The sequence below is a fragment of the Canis lupus genome, chromosome 5, assembly GCF_003254725.2.
Source record: "Canis lupus dingo isolate Sandy chromosome 5, ASM325472v2, whole genome shotgun sequence".
Classification (NCBI taxonomy): domain Eukaryota; kingdom Metazoa; phylum Chordata; class Mammalia; order Carnivora; family Canidae; genus Canis; species Canis lupus.
In genome coordinates, this window is record NC_064247.1 from 51,784,023 (window position 1) to 51,805,976 (window position 21,954).

The 21,954-nt window shown below is 40.9% G+C and overlaps 1 protein-coding gene across 18 annotated transcripts in view; it reads left to right on the plus strand.

Annotated features, from left to right (window-relative positions):
* DAB1 (DAB adaptor protein 1) overlaps positions 1-21,954 on the plus strand; it is a 1,117,693-nt gene that overhangs the window by 271,932 nt on the left and 823,807 nt on the right. The window contains exon 1 of one of the 18 annotated variants that reach the window (XM_049110393.1): positions 21,593-21,866. The exons of the other annotated variants lie outside the window; for them this stretch is intronic. The gene's annotated coding sequence lies outside the window, so the exon portion shown is untranslated. Of the gene's footprint in view, positions 1-21,592; positions 21,867-21,954 lie in introns of those variants that run through there. 18 annotated transcript variants of the gene reach the window in all.

A 21,954-nucleotide genomic window follows, 5' to 3' on the forward strand; every position in this document is an offset into this window, starting at 1 on the left:
GAAACATTGACTCACCTACTTTCCTTCCACTCTGGTTTCTGCCCATGTAGCATTGTCATTATATGTCTTTCTGTCTTCCCTGTCAACCACTCCTTGGTTTTCCTTTACTGGTTCTTCTTCATTTTTTCAAATTCTAAACTCTGGCATGCTCCAGATTCTGCTTTGCTGTCTCGATTCACTCCTTTGGTAGCTTCATCCTGTTTCATGGTTTTAAATACTCTCTCTGTGCTGACAATACCCAAATGTATATCACCTACCTAAACATCTATATTGAGCTCCAGACCTGTATATCCAGTAACTTGCTTAGCATTCCTTCTTGGATGTCTAATACACATCTCAAGGTCAATATATTCAAAATAAAACCTGATTTCTACCCTCATCTCAAGGAAAATACTGTTTTACCTACAGTCTTCTCTGTCTTAATAAATGGCAACCTTCTCTTTCCTGTGCTTAGGCTGAAAACCTTGAGTCTTGACCTCTCTTCTTCTCTCATACCTAATATCTAGTCATTCAGCTAATCTCATTGGCATTACTTAAAGTATTTGGAATCTGGCCATGGCCACTTATTATCTACTGCTACTGCCATCTTCTTTGCCTGGATTACTGTAACAACTTCTTAGATGTTCTCTCTGTATTCACCCATGTCCCCATGCAGTCTCTTCTCCACACATTTTCCTGGGACATCCTACTAAAATGCAACTCAAGTCACATAGTCCTCTACCCAAAATCATCCAACAATACTATGGGATTTAGTCCCCACTAACTCTTAGACTTCATTTCTTCCTTCATGGATCACATTTACTTTGATTAACATTGACTGTGATCAGGTTTGCAAAGAAACTAGTGTCTAGTGCACCCACAATTTTGGGGAGGGAGTACTGTGATTATAATCTTTTGAATAACCAAGCTCTTCTCCACATTCACTGTGCTAATACTTCCCAAACTCTTTCCAGGCCCACCTCTGAGATATGGTTAACTAGACATGTTGCTTCACTTCTTATTAAAATAGTCATTTCATTTGCATATGATTTTCTCATTATTATATCATTAGCAAAAGGAGTAGCCAACCTAGAGTGGTACAAGTGCCTCTTATCTATTTTGGTCAAACTTCATCTAAATGAGGAATACTTCATTCTTAAGTTGCAAGAAAATAAATAAGCTGCAATATCTTTCTTATCCTATTTGTTCTTCTGAAATTCTTGATGTACTGGATATATTCCCTCAACTAAGTCCCCTCTTGACCCTTTACACTCTCATTTCCTGCCCTGGGAGACTGACCTGTGTGAAATGCATGGGGGGGGGGGGCTCTCATGCCCTAAGGCTTCTGGGTGAAGAGGGAAGGGAGGAGGGCGAGGTCAAGGTTTTGTTTGTTTGTTTTGATTCTGTCCCTGGAAGGTCACCTTTGATTGTGTCCCAGATGTCATTAATCCTTTCAAGGGGGCTGTACTACAGAATTCCTTCTATAAATTTAGAGTTCTGGCAATGGCCCTCTGTCACCTCTTACTTTGCTGCTGGGAGTATTAGCCTCCAGTATTACCAATTCTGGGCAACTGCCCCATCTTTTAGGGTTCTCTTCCCTTCCCTAGACCTTTATAATTAGTTCCTCCTCAGCTATTCTCATTTGAGCGTGTCACCAGACAGGAATGAGTATGTCATTCCTGAGGCCCTGACAGAAATGCTTGGTGATCTATAAATGTTCTCTCATCTTACTACATTTTATCTGTAGTAAGTAGATCTCATATATTACCTTCCTTTGACACAAGAGATGATTTTTCTAATCAATACTACTCAACTGAGTAGTAGAAAGTCTATCTTGCCCTCGGAGGGTGCAATTCTGAAGCCAAACTAACCTATCTTGTAATCTTGAATTAGATAGTAGCCAAGTGCCTTCACTTCCTGACATTTCATTTTCTACCAGATCTTGTCCATTTTTGAATGGTATTTATATGATTGATATAGATTGATGCATAGGAGGCGCATTGCAAATACTGATTCATATTCTTTCCCCTTCACCTTGATGCGTTTGTTTTTTTAGCTTTTTTTTTTTCTGTTTCATTTTGATTAATGCAATACCTTAAACTTCAGTGGAGCTTGTGGAGTAGCACAGTATGTAATTTGCAGTCGGATAATTTCCTCATCAGTGGGAGTTGCTCTGGTGCTAATTTGGGCTGTATCCTCTATTTCAGTTCTTTGTCTCATTTATAAAGAGCATAGTGTATTGTTCCAACTTCCACACTTTTAAGAGATTGTACATCGTGACTGAAAGTGAGACTAGAAAATCCATTCCACCCTCAGAGTCGTCAGTTGGAGGGCATGTCTACAAAAGGGCACCATTTTGGGAAAAATCTAAATGTACCAATTTCTGAATAAAGAGTCTTTCTCTGATTTTTGGTATAGCCTTGATTTGCACTCACTAGAAATAACATGGAAAGAACTGGGTGAAGTCAGTTTAACTGAGGTTCTTGATTCACCTCAGCTACCTGACCTTCTGGCCTGGATTCCAGTTCCTAACAAGCAATGTCACTGGGCCTGTTTAGAGAGAGATAGATGAAGTGACACAAGAGAGATTAAATCAGGAGGAGAAAACCAGCCCCAAGCCTCAAGATATATAGTACATCACAGAGGACAGTGGAACACTGAATGCCAGAGTTCAAGATGGAGGTGGAAATAGAACAAATTGTGTATCCTAAGGTAAAGAACGTAAAGAATTATCTTCAAACATAAAGAATTATCTTCAAACATAAAGAAGACAGTGGCAAAATAAAGGTATAGATATAAGCCAAGGTCTATCCAGAAGCAAATTATATGAACACAGTCACTGAGCCTCTCTAAGCAGTGTCTCCACATGCTCCCACCAAGTTAAAGAACAAAGCTGAAAGTGGGACCTTTGCCTCTTTGAGCCCTAGGACTCATTTCAGTTAATAGGAGATAACCCTCCCTGCCTTGTTTGTCAGCCAGGACTGTTGTAAAGATAAAATAATAGGTAAAAAAAAAATTTGATAAACCTCAAAGCACCACACAAAAGCAAGGATCCAGCAGACATTTTACCATGTAGAGCTGAAATCTTCTCTAAGAGGTCACATGCCTGGTCAGTTGGAGTCAGACCAATCCTGAACTCCATCTCTATGAGGGATACATGAATCCAGAAAGAACCTATACTCAAAGGAATGTAAGCAAAAAAAAAAAAAAAAAAAAAAAAAAAAAGGAATGTAAACAAAAAAGCAAACTGCAGGAAGGTTGGTATGTGTCTAGGCTTTCAGAATGAAGGAAAGGTCTCCAAACACTAACCACCCCTGCTCCATGTAGACTCTCTAATGCCTATGGTTCAACCTCACTTGGCTTCTATCATAGCCCAATGTTCTACTTGAGGCTAAAACATGGTCACTGCAATTCCTGGGCACGCCCAGTTCCTAGCATCCCCACCCAAAAGGAAGGGGCCCTCTTCCCTTAGTTCCATTTCAAAAAATCCTGAGAGCTTGAGTCACATGCTCATTCTAGGACTCAGACAAGGTTTTTTTTTTTTTTTAAGATTTTATTTATTGATTCATGAGAGACACAGAGAGAGGCAGAGACATAGGCAGAGGGAGAAGCAGGCTCCCTTCAGGGGAGCCTGGATGTGGGACGCGATCCCAGAACCCTGGGATCATGACCTGAACCAAAGGTAGACCCCCAGCCACTGAGCCACCCAGGTGCCCCCAGGCAAGGAGTTCTATGACTGGTACTTCTGCATGCATTGGATCAAGAAAGAAGCTGTTCCTCAACTATTCCTGGAAACCAAGACAGGGGATGCTGAAAGGACAGAGCTCATAGTGAACATCTAGTTGATACTACATCCTGTACATTAGGTTTTAAACACTAAGATATATGGGCTGTTTAATATGGGCTCCCCCCCCCCCCAGAAGTGCATTAAGAACAGTATTAATAGCGAATTAGTCACAGTCCTGGCAGGGTACATAGTATAGTCAAAAGGGTGATCTGAGGAGGCTTTAGCAAAGGGAGTTTTTACCGGTGTGGGAAGAGTTAAGAAGAAACGAAAAGGGATAGTGAAATATCCAAACCAAAGGGAAGCATTTCTGTTCTTTGATCTGAATGGGAAGGGGTCAAGGGATGGCTACCTGAATGCTCTGAGACCAATAGCTGTAGAGGAATACTGGTAGGCAGGGGCTATAGCCTTCAGTACAGGGACTCAGCCTCTGCAACTGGCAGACCAATAAGGAAAGAACTGGGGTATAGTGACCTTTCTTTCCTTCTGCCTGCTGTTTCATGCTGTGCCTCTCAATGGCCAGTCCCAACTAGATACCAGGAGTCAAGGTGCCCAGCTTGATGCAGTCCTTAGCAGTGAGATTCTCAGGTGGAAAGGGATCGAGAGATGATTTGGAGGGGCAAAAGGAGGATAGCCAGCACAAAGTTCCATTTGGTTCAAAAGCAAGGTCTAGTTAGAGTCTACTTTGTAAAATGGGATGGTTTAAAAGCAAGACAAGATTTTAGGACTAGCAAGGGCCGTAGGCTCACTCAAACCAAAAGTCACAACCTTGTTTATATGTAGCCTCCAGATTGGCTTTGCATGGCTGGCATAGCTTTAAAGCCAAAAACCAAAGCTAAGCAAACAATAAACCAGAATCCTCAATTCTTAACATTAACATCTTTAATTTCTAGTTCCCCACAGTCATCATCATTCCCTGTCCTCTAATATCTGCCACTGTATACATGAATATATGTAGTATATACAAACACATGTATATATACATACACTTCACTTGATGACCTGTAATTAGAAAAGTAAAACTTCTTCATTTCAGAGTAAAAAAGAAAACAAGAACTGGGTGGGCCCTTTCTAGAAACTTATTTGCCTATAGCTGCACAGCCTTGATGGGAATTGTGTCTGCACACAGAATTAGAAATGTATAAATAGGAGGGATCCACTAAAAAAAAGTTATTAGTCTTCATAAGGTGGGAGCCACCTTCACACACAGGAGCAGTTCTCATTTGAAGCAAGGATTATGCAAAGATTCTACTTGTTTCCTATGGCCCAAGGAGGTGGAATTAGAACAATGGGGAAAAGTGATTATGGTCAGCGCAAGCTTGCAGAGGGCTCTTCAAAATGGACTGGGCTGCCTCTCTTCATCCTGAGTTCCATCTGTGCAGATGGCCATTAGCAGAAAGTGAACCAGCCCTTAGTGAAGATGTTTTGGACTCTGTCTATTGACCCCTCCTCCTACTCTGTGAATTGAGCTAATGCTGAATTGAATTGGAATGAGAGGAATATGTCTTCTTGGTTCTTTTTCCTAAATTATCTTTAATTTTCTTCCAGTCTTTTTTAGTGGCCTATGGGTAGGGAGGCTTTATTTCACCCTCAGTTCAGAATCTCTAGCCTTCTTCCCATCAAGAATCTAGAAGCCAGGGTCTTGTCTTTGCCTTTACCCATTCCTCTTTAATAACCCTCTTCCCCACTCAGAACAGTCTCTGCTCTGTCCCCCATACAGGTCAGGCTCATTTCTACCTCCACATATATCCTCATGGTGTGTGTGGTTAGTTAGGATATTGATTTGGCTGTAATAACAGAAATCAAACAGCAGTGACTTAATGAGAAGGAAGATGTATTGCTCTCTCATAAAATCAGAGCTGCTGGGCTGTCCAGATGGGCATATTAGTTGTTTTCAAAAACCCAGTTTCTCTGTCCTGTTGCTTCCACACCTTCATTGTCTGCATGAACAAAGATAACTCTTCTCTACATCACACCCGTCCAGTTCTCACAACCAAGGAAGAAGGCATACAGAACAAGCAAATTTGTCACAAGAAGTAAGCCACAACAATGCCTTTTGTCATGCCTCATCACTCTTTTTTTTTTTTAATTGGAGTTCAATTTGCCAACATATAGCATAACACCAGTGCTCATCCCATCAAGTGCCCCCCTCAGTGCCCATCACCCAGTCACTCCCCCTCCGCCCACCTCCCCTTCCACCACCCCTTGTTCGTTTCCCAGAGTTAGGAGTCTCTCATGTTCTGTCTCCCTTTCTGATATTTCCCACTCATTTTTCCCCTTTATTCCCATTCACTATTTTTTATATTCCCCAAATGAATGAGACCATATAATGTTTGTCCTTCTCCGATTGACTTATTTCACTCAGCATAATACCCTCCAGTTCCATCCACATTGAAGCAAATGGTGAGTATTTGTCGTTTCTAGTGGCTGAGTAATATTCCATTGTATACATAGGCCACAGCTTCTTTATCCATTCATCTTTCAATGGACACCGAGGCTCCTTCCACAGTTTGGCAATTGTGGACATTGCTGCTATAAACATCGGGGTGCAGGTGTCCCAGCGTTTCACTGCATCTGTATCTTTGGGGTAAATCCCCAGCAGTGCAATAGCTGGGTCATAATGCCCCATCCTTCTTAAGTTACTCATTTGGTCTTGCTGAGTAACAAAGAAGACTGGAAGTAGGTGGACACCTACATTCCCAGTTAAATAGGGGAGGAGGAGGAGGTGTATTGGTAAAAAAGAAGAAGGAATAAATGGATTCCTGTAATGTATTTAGGATGTATTTTCTAACCAGAATGGCTTCCTTTTGCCTTCTATGAAATCAAAGCTGATCATCTTTCAAATAACAGTTTAAATCTGTCTCTTCTTAAAGTTTTCCCAAGAAAACCATCTTTCAAGACTACCTTCATCATTCTAAGAAGACCTGGCAGATTGTCATGCCTATACCTACAGGATACATAAGAGCTGGTTCAAATGCAACTCCCCCCACCCCCACCCCTGACCCACTTTGCTATTGTCACCAGTTTGAGAAAGGAACGGAATGATTCTACAAGCTAACATTTACTGGTTATCTACCAAGGACTAGGTGCTGTGCTAACTGCATTATGAGCATTACCTCATTTGATCATTGCAATTGACCCATGAATTAGGTTCTGTTATTCAGTTGCCAGACGAAGAAACTAATACTCTATGAAGTCACTTTCCCAAAGCTCTCCAGCTAGGAAGTGCCAAATTTATCATTTAAACATAAAACCTCTGGCTCTAAGCTTTATTGCAACTTTTCTGTAAAAAGCTTTATAATAGAGAAACTTCACAGATCTGAAACAAGTGGGCAATTCAGTGTTGATACATTGCTCAGACTAGTAATTTGAAAAAGATACTCAAGGCAGAAAAAAATCTAATAAGCTTATTCATTGTTCTAATTTCATTTTCCAGGTATTTCCAAGTGTATGTTTTCTTGTGAATCAGGTTCCTCCTTCTCTGTGATATGTCTTAAGAAAGTAATACTGAGGACTTATTTCTCTCCATTTTTGTCCTTCCATGATTCTTTCCATGATTTTCTCTTGGGAGAAAAGGAGCAGATTGAAAACTGTGGTTATGTATGTAACCATTAAAATAGATGCTCTGCCTATAAAAGTGAACTTGTGCCAGGGTCTAATAAATTCCATGATAATATGCCAGCTCCCCAGTCTGCAGGGGGAATTTCAATAATTCTCCTGATCAGAGTAGCATAATTCCAAGCCTCTCTATTTTCTAGTTCCTTAACCTAGCAAAGCTGAAGACCTCAACTACATTTAATTCAACATTCTTGAATACCACAAGTACCATTCTTGAGTGCCTGGTTATTAACTAGGAATTGCAGATCAGAAGTGAAGAAAATTCTGCTCTTGCCCTCTGGGTGCTGAGAGTCTACTGCAGAAGGACAAAACAGGGAAAACAAATAACTGTAGCAATGATTTGCCCAACAGGTGACACGTGTAGGTGTCATTGGCTTAAAGGAGAAGGGCTTGACTCTGGGTTGAAATGAGGAGGGGAGGTAATATCTGAGCTCAGTTTTGAAACATAAGAACAGGTCAGATGCAGGAGAGAACATTCCAGGGAACAGGAACAGAATATGCAAAGATGAGGGAGCATGAAACACATCGTATGTTTTGGAAATCGTCAGTGGATCAATAATTTCACAGTATAAATTGATTGTGTCAATTTATGAACTTGCTTCGGTGGGTGATGAGTTGGAATGAAGGGTTTTAAGCCGGAAAATCAAATGTCACATTTATGTTTTAGAAATACTTTGACATTGCCACGGGGGCCTGGGGGAAATCAGGGACACCTATTAGAAAACATTCACAATGATCAAAGGTGAGGAGCAATGAAATACAAGGTATGTGATGTTTGGCAAGTGAGGCTAAAGCGTGGATATGGGAAAACAGCCAGCATTGATTGAGGATCTACTATGTGGCAGGCCTACTGCTGTTATTTGGTATAGTAACTTCTTCCACATTCTCCAAGGAGGTAGGTACTATTGTTTTCCTCATTTTGTAGATGAGGACACTTAGGTATAGGACCCAGTTAAGAAATAGCAGAACCAGAACTTGAACCCCCACAGCCTTCCCACTTAAGCACTGAAGGAATGCTTTAATTTTATTTTCTTCTTAAAATATTGGACTTCTTAAATTTTTCTTGGAAGGGCATAAGATAAGCCATCTGGGAGTAGATTAGAAAGACGATGAACAGAACATCGCTGCACTTGACCAGCTTGATAATCTTGAAAGCATGATAATCTATGTCTCCATCTGTGAAATGGAGGTAATCATACCCACTTCATAGGATTTTTCTGTGGGGGTAAGGGACGGTATGCATACAGTGACTATCATAGTGCCTGAAATGTAGAAAGCAGTGCTCAAATACTCATTTGTTTTTCCTTCCTTTCCCATGGAGAATGTTGGCACTTTCGCAACTTCTATTAAAGTTCTTTATAAAAAGAAATGAAAATTCTTAGAGTGCTAAAGATAAATGAACTACAGCTACCTGTAACAACACAGATGAATCTTGGAGACTAATGTTGGGTGGAAAAAGCAATTCTCGGAAGACTATGTATGTGTGGTTCCATTTTTATAAGGCACAAAAACAACCAAGTCTGAAGAATGTATTATTTAGGGATATGTGCATACGTGGTAGATTATTTCTTATAAAGAAAAGGATTGCTTTCCATAATCTTAAGGATGCTAATTGCTGCTAGAAGGGAATGCAGGGAGACAGGATAAGGAGGGGCACATTGTCCGTGCAATGGTAAACACAGTGGTGTGTTTGTGGTGAGCACATGGATGTTCATTTTATTAGTAGTAGTAGTCATCTTTTGTAGGTATTAAATATCATGCATATCATATTTAAATAGATACAGGGAAAGGGTATCCAGGGAAGCTTCAGGCCTGGCTTGATTCAGGACCCAAGCAAGAACCCAAGTCTTTATCTCTTGGTTCTGCTTCCTCTAGGTTAACAGCTTCCTTAATCTGGACAGGGTGGTTCTTCTGGCAACTCTGGACTCATGTCATTTTAGTACTCAGTACAGTGAAAAAGAGAAAGTGTCTGCTTCCCTATCAACTCAGGTTAAAGACTCAGCACTGAATCTCATCCTCCCTGATCAATCTGGTGGGTCATGCTCAGTGGTGGAATCAATCTCAAGCCTAAGGTTTGCATTGATTGATTTAGTGTTGGTTACATGCTGGACCAATGTGATTTGGGCTGGAGTCAAGCTGGCTCAAGGGACACTGGTTAAGAATGAGGGAAATGCAGGCTCTCCAAAGCCAAATCAGGATGTTAATGATACACTAAGGAGTGGATGTCAATGTTAAAAACAGCCAATGCTCACAGGAACCATTTAAAATACCTTGTATTAAAAAAAAAAGTATATCTTATATTTTCATGATTACACAGCAATGCAGTTTACTATTGGCATTTTTTAAATTTTAGAAAATCACAAAGGCAAAGATAAAAGTCACTAGCTATCTTAGAACTCTAAGAAAACCAGTGTTGACATTTGGACCTATCTCCTTCCAGTCTTTTCTCAATTTGTTTTGTGGCATTGGCAATTATAGATTGTAAATTCAACTTTATCTTCACCTCATAAATACATCATTAGTGTTTTCACAGGCTACTAAAACTTTTGGTGACTATTTCATTCATTTCAGTTTTTATTTATTAGCCATAATTGAGCCCCTGTTTAATTCCAGGTGCTTTATTAAATGTTTGAAATACTGAAATGATTGTCACAGTTCTTGTCTTCAAGCTAAAATCATAGTTGACTACTGAGTAGTCATGGGAAAAATATGTATATATAAACATTATCATGAGAGTGTAGCATATGGAGCAGGGCCCCCTTAGAGACTCAGTCCCTGAGGAAGTATAGGATTTCGGCAAGCTTGGGAGGAAGGTGAGAGGGAGAGGTTGTAAAGTAGTGGAGGATCGGGCAAAAAGGAGGGTATAATCAAGGACATAGAGGTGAAAGCACCATGCTATGTCATGAGCCCAAAGTCCAAAACAAAGCAAAGAGGTAAAGCTGGAGATGAAGAAGTTGAAAGGCCTTGGAATCCCGGCAAGAGAAGCTGGACTTTTCAAAGAAAGGCCATAGCTTATCTAGTTAGACAATGTGGTCTGTGCTCCTGCTTGGGACACACCACTATCTGAACTGCCTTCCCTGTAGGCCCTCTGAGGTCCATCAGAGTCTTACACAGTCTTTAACGCAAAATATGAGCTGCCCCATCCATAAAACCTTCTTCACCTGGCTAAGGGGAAGCCAGTTCCCTCTACCTCCACAGGCATTGACCTCTCCCTCTTCTGCCCTCTCAGGCAATTTGAAGGTGGGTATGTTTGGCTTGCATGTGGTAGGTTGTTGTGTGCACACCTCTACATTGTCCTCACTAGACAGAAAGCATGCTGAGGGTCTTGTTTGATACTTCTTTGTGTTTTATGCTGTATCTGATGCATAGAATATGAGTTGGTTAAACATTATGGAATTGAATTGTATACCAAGAATTTTCAACCAAGACAAATTTTTTCCCATCAAAACATTTGGTAGGGTTGGTAACATTTGTGGTTATCATAACTGGTGGGACATCTACCAAGTGGAACAGGGATGCTGCCCTACAATGCACGAGATAACCCCCACAACAAAAATTATTCAGCCTGAAATATCAATAGTTCTGAGATTGAGAAACCCTAAAATATACTGAGTGAAGTATAGGGTTATTGTCCAGAGTGCCCAATTTTCCGGTCTTGGCTTTGCAGCTATTTCTCTAGGTGACTTTGGGCTTGTGTACTCTCTCTCTGGGTCTCAGGGCCATCATCTGCAGGACATCTAGTATGAAGATCATATGGTTTGGAATTAGATAAAGCTGGACTCAAATTTTCACTCAACTGTCTACCACCTGTGAGGTTCTGAGCAAGTTATTCTTTGCGCCTCTGTCTCCTTCTTCTTAAACAGGGACTCTGGTGTCTACTTTGGAAAAGTATAAGGAATTGAGATAATTTATATAAAGCAGGACCCATTGCACTTGAATTCACAGAAGAAGCTTAATAATTAGCATTGTTATGACACTACTACCATTACTATTCATAGAATAAGGGGTTTGGGAATGGACTCAAAGGTCTTTTCCAGCTCTAATAATCTAAGACTCCTTGGTTTCTTTTCTCTTCCTATAAATGCCAAACATCTTCACTCAGATGGGATAAGGGTGGTAGGCAGGCATCAGGTGGGGTCCCAGCAAGTAACATATGGCACACTCAAACTAGGAAAGTTTATCAAAGAGATTATTATAAAGGTGTGAGTAGGTTTAAGGAAAACAACAAGGGGTAATGCAGGACCGTGGGCTATATATGCCCCCTAGATCTGGAAGCATAAGGAGGAGAGTAACCACAACCCAAAGAAAGTAGCTCTGGGGAGAGGACCCCCTTATAGGAGTGCAGCGAAACTTTTGCACAGAGCCAGGGAATAAATTCCAGACTTCATCTTCTTCTTTCACCTCCATCTCTTGCTGGTGCCTCCCACTGAATTCTACAGGAAGTCCAAGGGCAAAAAGCCTGTTGATGCAGCCTTTATGTCAATTTCCCAGGACATAGATCCTGCTAAGATCTGTGAGAGAGAGCAGATCTGAAGGGGCAAAGAAAATATCAATGATGGTATAATCTTAGAGTTTGTGGAATAACAACTGTCTGAGATTTTAGACACATAGCCTGCTATCATAGTCAACATGTTAGTACTGCAACTCTTCACAAGGGAGAGAGAGCACTACTTGTAGTTATCTCCCCCACCCAGAGTACAGACTTAGGCAGAAACACAATTTAGTTCTGATAAAGGCTTTTATGTCTCCTTTGAGTAATATGTGCCTCAAGGAAGAAAAAGATGCAGGGAAGCTCCATGCTGGGAGGTGGAAAACAATGGAAGGCTGCTTTGGGAAGTACCATGAGTTTGTGGGACCCTGATATCTGGGTCCCAGTTCTGGCTCTATCACTTGCCAGCTTTGTGATCTCTGGGACTCACTTTATTTACCTGTAAACTGGAGTAGCAGTCTCCAACCTGCTTTGTGGATTAGAAGTACCTAAAAGAATGCAGCTCAGTCTTTGGCACCTTGTAAGGCTCATGAACACCAGATTTCATTTATTTAACACTTATCTAATGAGCAGTTGCCAGGTGCCAGTATTGTGCTGGGATCTGGAGTAAAATCATGACTAGGTAAGGCCCAAACTCTAAGGAATCACACTCCAGAATAAGACTGTTTCTTTGGGGATTGATAGGTGGGATTTGATGATTGCATAAACACCTTGAAGTTGAATGCAGACGTTTGTATGTAGGTAAACATGTTCATGCATTTTCCTAGAAAGATTTCATTAGATTCTCCAAGTTAAGAATCATAGAGGGAAAACTTTTAGAGGAGGGTTCCTAGCAAAGTGCAGTTAGTACAACAGCAGTAAAAACAAACAAAAAAAACAGGGGGTATTTAGTGTACAGAAAATACAACTAGAGGGTAACTTCATCTTCATTTCTCTATGGCCCTGCCTGGAAATTTGGGCTAGAGGATAATAGCTGCAGGCTGGAGATATTATTTCCATATAATTAATAACTTTACAATAATCAGAGATATCAGAAAGTTGTTGAGGGGGTGCACCTCGGTGGCTCAGTCAGTTAAGCATCTGCCTTTGGTTCAGGTCACAATCACAAGGTCTGGGATTGAACCCTGTATTGGGATCCCTGCTTGGTGGGGAGCCTGCTTCTCCTTCTCCCTCCTGCTAATGTATGTGCTTTCTCTCTCTCTCTTTCTCAAATAAATAAAATATTTAAAAAAAAGAAAGTTGTTTGGGAGAGACAGATACATTCAAGAAGATGCTGTAAGATTGCTAATAGGGCTTTCTATATAGGAGTAAGTAGCTACAAAGTCTTTTTCAACTCTGATGTCTCAGTAACTCAGCAGGATGGAGTGTAAAGGTGGTGGTGCCCACAGTAGAGAGCTAGAAGGTGCATGTTTGTATGTGTCTGTGCTTGCTCTGCCTTCTCTGTGTAGAGGCATGGTTACATGATTAAGTGAGATATTTTAACAACCTGGAGAGTAGAGCAATGGATCCCTGGCCAGGTAGGTACAGGGAGATGGATGAGATAGCACATTTTTTAGTGTCTTGCCAAGCTCCTAAGTGTGTCCACATGGAAAGCTGTTTCCATGAAGTTGATGTTATTAGACACTCTCAAGCCAACTTTCTAACCTTAACTCTGACAAAGGCTCCTATAAGAAGCATGGTAGCTGTTTTTCTTAGAGGTCTCTGAGTTCCAAAAGCTAGGTCAATGATAAGTAATATCTTTAAAACATCTTTACAGAAGAAATCCCAAATCACAGGGAGCATTATTGACTTATTCATCTATCTGATACTTATGGCACATATTGTGTGCCAGAAACTATACTGAGCATTAGAGATAAAGGTGTGGATAAGGCACAGGAATCAAGATGATATTTGTTGAATGAAAGGCACTTAATAATCATTATCAGATTTAATGAGGATACCAATCCTGCAAGATGGATATCATCTTCGTCTTATATTTATAGGAAACAGGTCAGCAACTTGTCTAAGGTTTTGAAGCTGTTGAATGTTGGACTTCAGATTTGAATTCAAGATGGAATCACTCCAAAGCCTGTGTTTTTTTCCTAATATCAAAGTCTCTGCCATAAAGGTGCCTACAGCATCTATGGGGCACATACGCACATAAAGAAACATTGCAGACCTGTGTGTAGTGTAGTAACATGGGGCAGTAGGGGATGGGCTGAGTGAGTGCTAAAGAGCCAGCCAGTTCCAGGAGACTTGTTTAGGAATTGGCATTTGAGCTGAACTTCTGCATAGATACAGAAAGGCTGGGGTCCCAGGAGTAGAGAAGGAGATTCCTAGGCCCAGGCAGCAGGGTACCAGATAAGACATATGAAAGGCCATCTTGGTTTAAGGAAAGATAAAGTCAGTACAGTGCACATGGAAATGGCTGTGGGATCTGAGCTGGTAGAGGCAGTTGAGAAGAGATTATGAAGAACTTTGAGTCTCTTGGCTTGCAGTATGGGTTTTAATCTGAGTCCATAAGAAATGTGTGAAGGTGACCAGCATTTGTCTGACATGGCCGATTTGTGTTTTAGAGAGAACTGCTTCCTGTGTCTCCAAGGACAATGATGGGCACTAGAGCCCAGCATTATTCACATCTCTCTCCATCCTCTCCTCAGGCAGGAGTAGGCTGGGTCCCAAATGGCATATTCTTCCTGCAGTAGGACCCTCAATGGCCCTTTCTCCTATTCTGCATGTCTCCCTATAAATCAGGAGAAAATGCCTTGGGCCCATGCATGGCTCTGTTACCATAAATCTCGGATGTGAATGTGGTGGATTTAGGTAATTACATAATATAAAACTGTTCTTGCCTTTCTCAAGTCTAAAGAATTGTTATCTGTGTATCTCCTTCTGCAATTTATGGCCTTTCTGGACGAGGGGGAGCATTCTCACAGCCACTGCCTATAAATTATGTGCTTTTCCCATAATTCCCACTGGTGAATATTCCTGATGGTAAATGACTATTATTTCTCTTTCTATAGGCTGTACTCATATATACATAATAAATATAGGCATGTTGGATGATGAGGTCCAATTTATCATGACTCCTTATTTAGAGGGCAGGGCTAATAGAGGGGGGCTGGCAGAGGCAGGGTTTCTGCTTCTCTGAATAGGTTCTTTCAATAGAATGGGGCCTTTCCAATAGGGCCTCAGGAACCCTTTGCTCTTGAAAACACACCAGCCCATTGCAAGGTAGTTCAGCTATAACAGCTCAAATAACAATTGCTTGTGTTGATCTTTACTGTGTAGTTGGGTTTATCATCGTTTCTTGAGTCTTAAACACAGAATTATTTCTTAAAATGAAGACAATGTCTTATAACTCAGTATCTCCAGCTCTTGTTTCAGTTCTATGTAGGTATTGTGGAAGGAGTGTAACTTTCTTTTCGACAGGAAAAAGATTTTCATTTTTGTCTCTGATCAGCCCTTTACTCACTCTGTGACCTCTGGAAAGTTATACATAGCTCTAAAAGACCATCTCCTTATCTTTATAGTGAGGATAGCAATAATCTTTGGCTTTAGATTGTTATAAGGATTAACTGTGATAATGTATGTCAGAGTGCCTTGCACAGTGCCTGATAGTGTAGAGATGCCCAATAAATGTTTATGAATGAGTGCATAAACCAATGGGCCATAACTGCAATCTATCTATAGCTTAATACATAACAAATTACTTTAGAGCACAGCTAAGTCCAAAGTACAATGATTCCAGCAAGATAGAACTTTCTCACTTAACAAGACCATTTAAGATAGGTCTGTTTCTCTGTTCTATGTCATATAAGGCCATCATTCCTTCTCCCTGTGGCTCAACCTTTCCTCAGGGCAATATGCTCTTCTGAATGGTCAAAGTTGTTTCATCAGTACCACATCCACAGGGAAAAAGAAAGAGGAAGTGGAAGGCACAAACAGATTTTTTAAAAGAATGGGATCTGGAAGATGCACACATCATTTCCACTACTGGAACACCGTCTCATGACCATACTGAGCTGCAACATAGCTGGGCACTATTGTCCTCTGTTGGGTGGTCATATGCCCAGATGAAACTTGGGAGATCATATTAGTAAATACAGAAAAACGAGTATGAGGGTAATTAACTTTCTCTGTCTCATTTGGAGGGCTTTAACTCAATGTGAAGACAAAGTGCTACCTTATATAGTTAGTTGAAGTTTCAAATGCATCTGTCTTATCCTCTCACTAGATTAAAAGCTTCTTGAAGGAGTTTGGATCTTACTTACTCCTCCTTAGGTATCCTCCTGTGCTTTGCACAAGATCTGACCCATTGCAGCTGCACAGTGTTTGTTGACTGACCAACTAATTGATTATAGTGTGCCCTGAGGTTGATGCTAAGTCGGCCCACAGCCTGGCTTGTGAGAAATGATGCAACAGATATCTCCTGCTTTCCTGCCATCCTTTCCCTGGCTTCCTGTGCAGTTGGTGTCATGGAGCAGGCCCTGCAGTTCCCATCATATGTACTTCCCAACTGCCCTTTCCTCTTGGGAAAAGGAGGGTGCTAGGGCCCTGGCTGCAGGCATAGCTTTTGGCTAGCAGATTCAGCGGACATGAGACCCACACATAATATTGCCCACAGGCAAAGATGTGTTCTTGTTCAGGTGGCCCCAAAATAAGGGCTAGCTGACTGTATCCAGAGAACATTCTGGGGCTCGAGCTGTGACTTGAGCTAAGCAGAATTAATCAACTCCTCCTGTTGTGGAAATCCTATTGCACATGATGCTGTGGATTTAGAGTTAGAAATGTTTGGGCTCCACTTCTCATTGGCTGTGTAACTCTGGGCAGGGCACAGGACCTTTCTGACTTCCAGCCGCTTCTTGTGCAGTAGGGATAAAAGCATTTTGCATGCCTACCTCCCCCCGTGGTTGGAAGATGGGAAGTACTCCCTTATTGAACATGTCACATTGCTGCTGAGGTGTCTATTCTCAAATCTGTTTTCTCTTTTGCCTTGGGTGCTTCTTGGAGGGCAGGGGCAATTTCTTAGGACAGCAAGAAGCATTTGATGAATGCTCAGAGCAAGGTTTCAAATACATGTGAGATATAGTTGCAATCAGGACTGGTTCCAGACAGTATACATCAGTAGGATCACACTGGCGCTTATGATATTGTGTGAGCCTTCCATTCTCAAGGCTGGTGATTTATCCGAGGCCTCCTGTCTTCTTTGGAATAACCTGCCCATAGGGCTTTGTATTTCACTATGTAGTTGCCTTTGTGATCTTCCAAAATGTGCCCATTTCCTAGATAAGAAAATCTAGACTCCAGTTGATCAAATAACTATCCTAAGGTCACACTTGAGGAAAGATATGAAGTCAGAAATTAAAAGCAGGTCTTTCAACAGTTGAACCCATCCTTTTCTTTTTATATCATTCTTTAACACTATATTCTACCCACTGCAAAAATTGAGGTCTGTTTTAAGTTTCCTGCTCTACCTGCCAAGTCAAACAGGATTAGTACCCAGCATTTCCAGTGGCCATGGACAGCCTAACACAGCACCTGCCGAGGGGAGTTTTTTACACAATCATTTTGTGTCTGTGTGGTGATCCTGTGATTCACCTTTATTGCCCTTGGTAATGTTACTTAACCACTTTGGGACATACTTTCCTCATCTGTAAAATGGGAATAGTAACTACTTCATTAAAAATATTAATGAAGGTAATCCAGCATTTAGTTGGTATTGAATTAAATGTTCATCCTTTCCAACATTGACTATAGATACTCACCACCCTGGCAGTAACACCCATTCACTTGATAATCATCTCCAATGAAGACAGACACCACCAAACAATCAATGTCATACTTTACATTTCTTGAGCACTAGTTCATGAATTGTAGTGGATATTTTAGTTGTTATCTCAATTAATCCTCACAAGAACTCCATGATGCATATATTGAGACTGCTATACCCATTTTACAGATGCAGAAAGCGAGTCTTAGCAAGATAACACAATTTACCCAGATGTAGCACGGTTAGGATGTGATCAAGTCAGAAGTCAAATGCAGGTCCCTCTGACTCCAGAAGAAATGCTCCATTATAACCATGCACCCCCTGCCTCCTAAGCAAGACTAGCTGTGCTGTGACAAGTGCCCAGCTGCCTCACTAATTAGCCTCTGTGTCAGACGATAGTCAGCACAGGGCCTGAAGCTGGCGGCAGGAGATGTATATCTCAATTAGGCTTCAAGTTAACTTCCAGAGACGGAAGGAAGGTTGAATCTCAGAAGTTGCTAAGTGAATGAAATTGAAACAGCCAGAAATGACTTGCCTTAGGGGAAACAGACTCATGGCTTCCTGGGTCACAGAAATTTTGTTTCCTCTCTCTGGCAGAGTGCTGAGCCAACAAAAGTCATACACTCCCGTACAGTTTGCTCAGGTAAAAACTTTAAAGAGGGTTGGCAATTTGAGCCAAATGCAGAGAGAAAGATCTATGACATGACAGCTTCTGTCTCTGAGTGACCATGCAGCAGTGAGGCAATGTGGTGCCATGTCTGCTCTGAGCATAGGTCCCAGAGTTAGACCAAAATAGGTTCAGATCCTGGCCCCTGATCATGCACTGGTTTTGAGCAAGTCAGATTCTTCAACTATGGAAAATGGCATGTGATACTGACTCAGCAGACTTGTAGAGAAGATTTAATTAGATCAGGAAAGTGCTAGGCACTTAGCACATAGTAACCATTCAATATATGCTAGTTATTGGGGGTTTATGTCTGTAAAGAGCCATAAAGAAGTGTCCCTAGAACATAGGCATATTATATCAGCTATACTTATTATCTCAGTGTTTTGACAATTTCAGAATGCAGCTTCTCTTACTGTTAACCCTCTAGTTCAGTACACACCCAAAAATAATACAACTAGAAATATAGCTCCCCAAAATACTTTGTGGCTCATAGATGTTTTGCTTAAATTATTTTCAGATATCCCCAAGTCTTCTAAAAACCCACTTTCATGGTAAGATAATGCAAAATGGCTAAAATTAAAAAGATCGATAACCATGAATGTTGGCAAGGGTGTAGAGCTACTACTGCTCCCATATATCATTGGCAGAGTGCAAAATTGTATATCCACACTGGAAAAGGGCTTGTGAGTATCTTGTAGAATTGAACACACACCTAATCTATGATCCAGTGGATCTGCAACTTGCCACCTATCAAAGAAAAGGAAAGCACATACCCATGAAAGACTTTTATCAGAATATTCACAGTAGATGTGTTCATTCTAGTCCTGGAAATAGCCAATTGTCCATTTATAAGAAATAGGCAATCAAATGGTGGCATAGGTATACAAATGACTACTGACCAGCAATAAAAATGAACAATTTACTGATACACACAATACTATGGGTGAGTGTCAAAAACCTTGCTGAGTAAAAGAAGCCTTACACAAAAAAAAGTACATATTGTTTGATCCCATTTATTTGAAGTTCTAGAACAGGCAAAACCTGTAATGGGGGAAAAAAAGAAAAGTGGTTGTCTCTGGAGTCTGAATGGGAATGGACTTCTTTCTAGTGGGCAATGGCAGGGTTTCATATCTCAATAAGGGCTTTCCTTAGACAAGCACATGCATTTGTCAAAACTCATCATGAAAGTTCACATAAGATTTGTGCCTTGCACTGTATCTAACCTTTACCTCCAAAGAAAACAAATAACAAATGTTAAACAAAAGAAACAAATGTTGAACTCTAGTTAATGATATTCATGCTAAAGTATTTAGGGAGAAAATGCACAGATGTCTTCAGTTTAATTTAAAATGCATGGAAAAATAAGATGAGCTGATGAATGGTAACAGAGATGGATAGATAGGCATGTGATAAAATAAGTAGAAAAAATGTTAAGTGGATGGTGGGTATATAGGTATTCATTATAGAATTTTCTGTATGTTTGAAAGTTTGCATCATGACAGGGAAAAAGAAAAAAAAACTTCTTTAACAGATACTAGTCTTTTCAAATAAAGAGATAATTCTAATGGCCAGATTGGAAGTCTAAATCAAATGTATCACATTAAGGAATGTACCTTCAAGTTTGTTGTTAAATTTTAAGTTGATAAGCCTGACTTGCAGGCCATTGAGGATCAGAATAAAATGTGATTTACTAAAGGAATTGAATGACAGCTTATGGTTTGCATTTATTGCCACTGGATAATTTTTTTAAGACTTTATTTTTTAGAGTCGTTTTAGGTTCAGAGCAAAATCAAACGGAAGGTACAGAGATTTCTCATCTCTCCCCTGTCTGCACACTTGCATAGCCTGCCCTATTATCAATATTCCCCACCAGAGTGGTGCACTTACTAAACTGATAAATGTATGTTGACCCGTCATTGTCACCCTAAATTGGTAGTGTACACTAGGGTTCACTCTCAGTCTTGTATATTCTGTGGCTTTGAGTAAATGTATATGACATATATCCACCATTACGATATCATACAGAATACTTTCACCTCACTAGAGAATTCTTGCTACCTCTTTGCTCCTGTTGAATGAGGAGGTGACTCTAGTAGCCATGTGTGGTTCCTTTGAACCTCATGAGTGTGATTCAATTCCCTATAGGTAGAGCCAACAAGGAAGACTGAGGCCAGACCTCTCATCTCACAGGGTAGCTAGCTATCTTCTATCCCCACACCTCAGACTCCTCAGGAGAGATCTCTGTGGAGCTGTGGAAAGGTACCTTCTTTATGCAAATGAAGAGAGTAAGTAAGGTCTTCATGTACAGGAAGGGAACTGCCCTGTGCATAGTACTTAGCTGAACTTGATTTAACCATCCCACTTTGGTCATCATTGACTACATTTCACAGATGAGGAGACTGAAGATCAGAGAGGTTCATTCATTTGTCTGTACTCATATAAGTCAGGAATGGCAGGAGTAGGGACTTGAATTCAACCTGTCTAGCTTCCAAGTTTGTGACCTCCTACCACTTAAAGTTGCTGGAAAGGGAGATGTCTTCTGAGGGACATAGGATCCAGAATGCATTTTCTCTGAGAAACTAAATTATCAAAAGTAGTTGGGTACAATAGAAATTGTATCTTTTATACCTGTACTTTTTTACAATTTGGGGCAAAGTAGGCTTCTCTCAGCTTGCTTGGGAACCTAACTCCTACACATGACATGATATTGAGGAGAGTTGATGTCCCAAGATTTCAGCCCATGACTTACAGGCTTTTGAGACAAGCTTTCCATGAGCTAGAAGCTATCTGTATTAGTTATAGCTGATTCTTATATATGGCTTTGCTATTTAAAAAGTACCTTTATATCTGTTTTCTTGTGGGAGCCCCATTGCCATTCTGCAACACAGAAAAAACAAGGATAGGATCATTATCTCCATCTGATGAGTGCCAGGGAGATCAGGAAAGAGATCCAGAAGTTTGCCACATACTAGGTGAGGGACAGAGCCAATTTGAGAATCCAAGCCCCAGGACACCCAGTTCAGTATGGCTCACACCTCACCCGCTTTTTATGCCAGTTTGGCTGCCTGCCTGTGGGCCCAGGCTAATTTACATGTGAAATCTTGCAAGTTCTTGGTAGGTGACCAGTATATAATGTGTAACTAATGAGATAAAGTACAATTTCACTTTTGTTACCAAGGAGGGGGAACTCTCGAGGGGATCATAATAATCGGGCCTTTCTCAGCGGAACTCAGAGAGTTTTATGGGCACAGAGAAACAATCCATCCTCACAATGGACCAGTGTGCCTGGGAACTCCCATTGTCCTCGCCATTCTGTGGAGGAGGAAAGAACATTAAGAGATTTGGCCCAGGGTCACCAGCACCCAGGCCGTCAATCATACCATCTCAGTGACAGAGCAAGGAGTGGAACTGTGACTCCTGTGTAACCATCCATGAGAACATGCTCCAGCTATCACATTGTGTAATGTATTTTTAAATACCCCAAAGAGCTCTTGTCAAGAAGCAGAAATGGACATTCCATACAACAGTGTTGAGACTCATCAGCAAGCCACATGTCCAAGGTCAAAAGGAAACCAGGGTAGGCCCTAGAGAAACCTCAGACCTCTTTATATCATCAGCCTATGAACATATGTATTTTTTATCTGTGAAGGATCATGCCTTTGCTT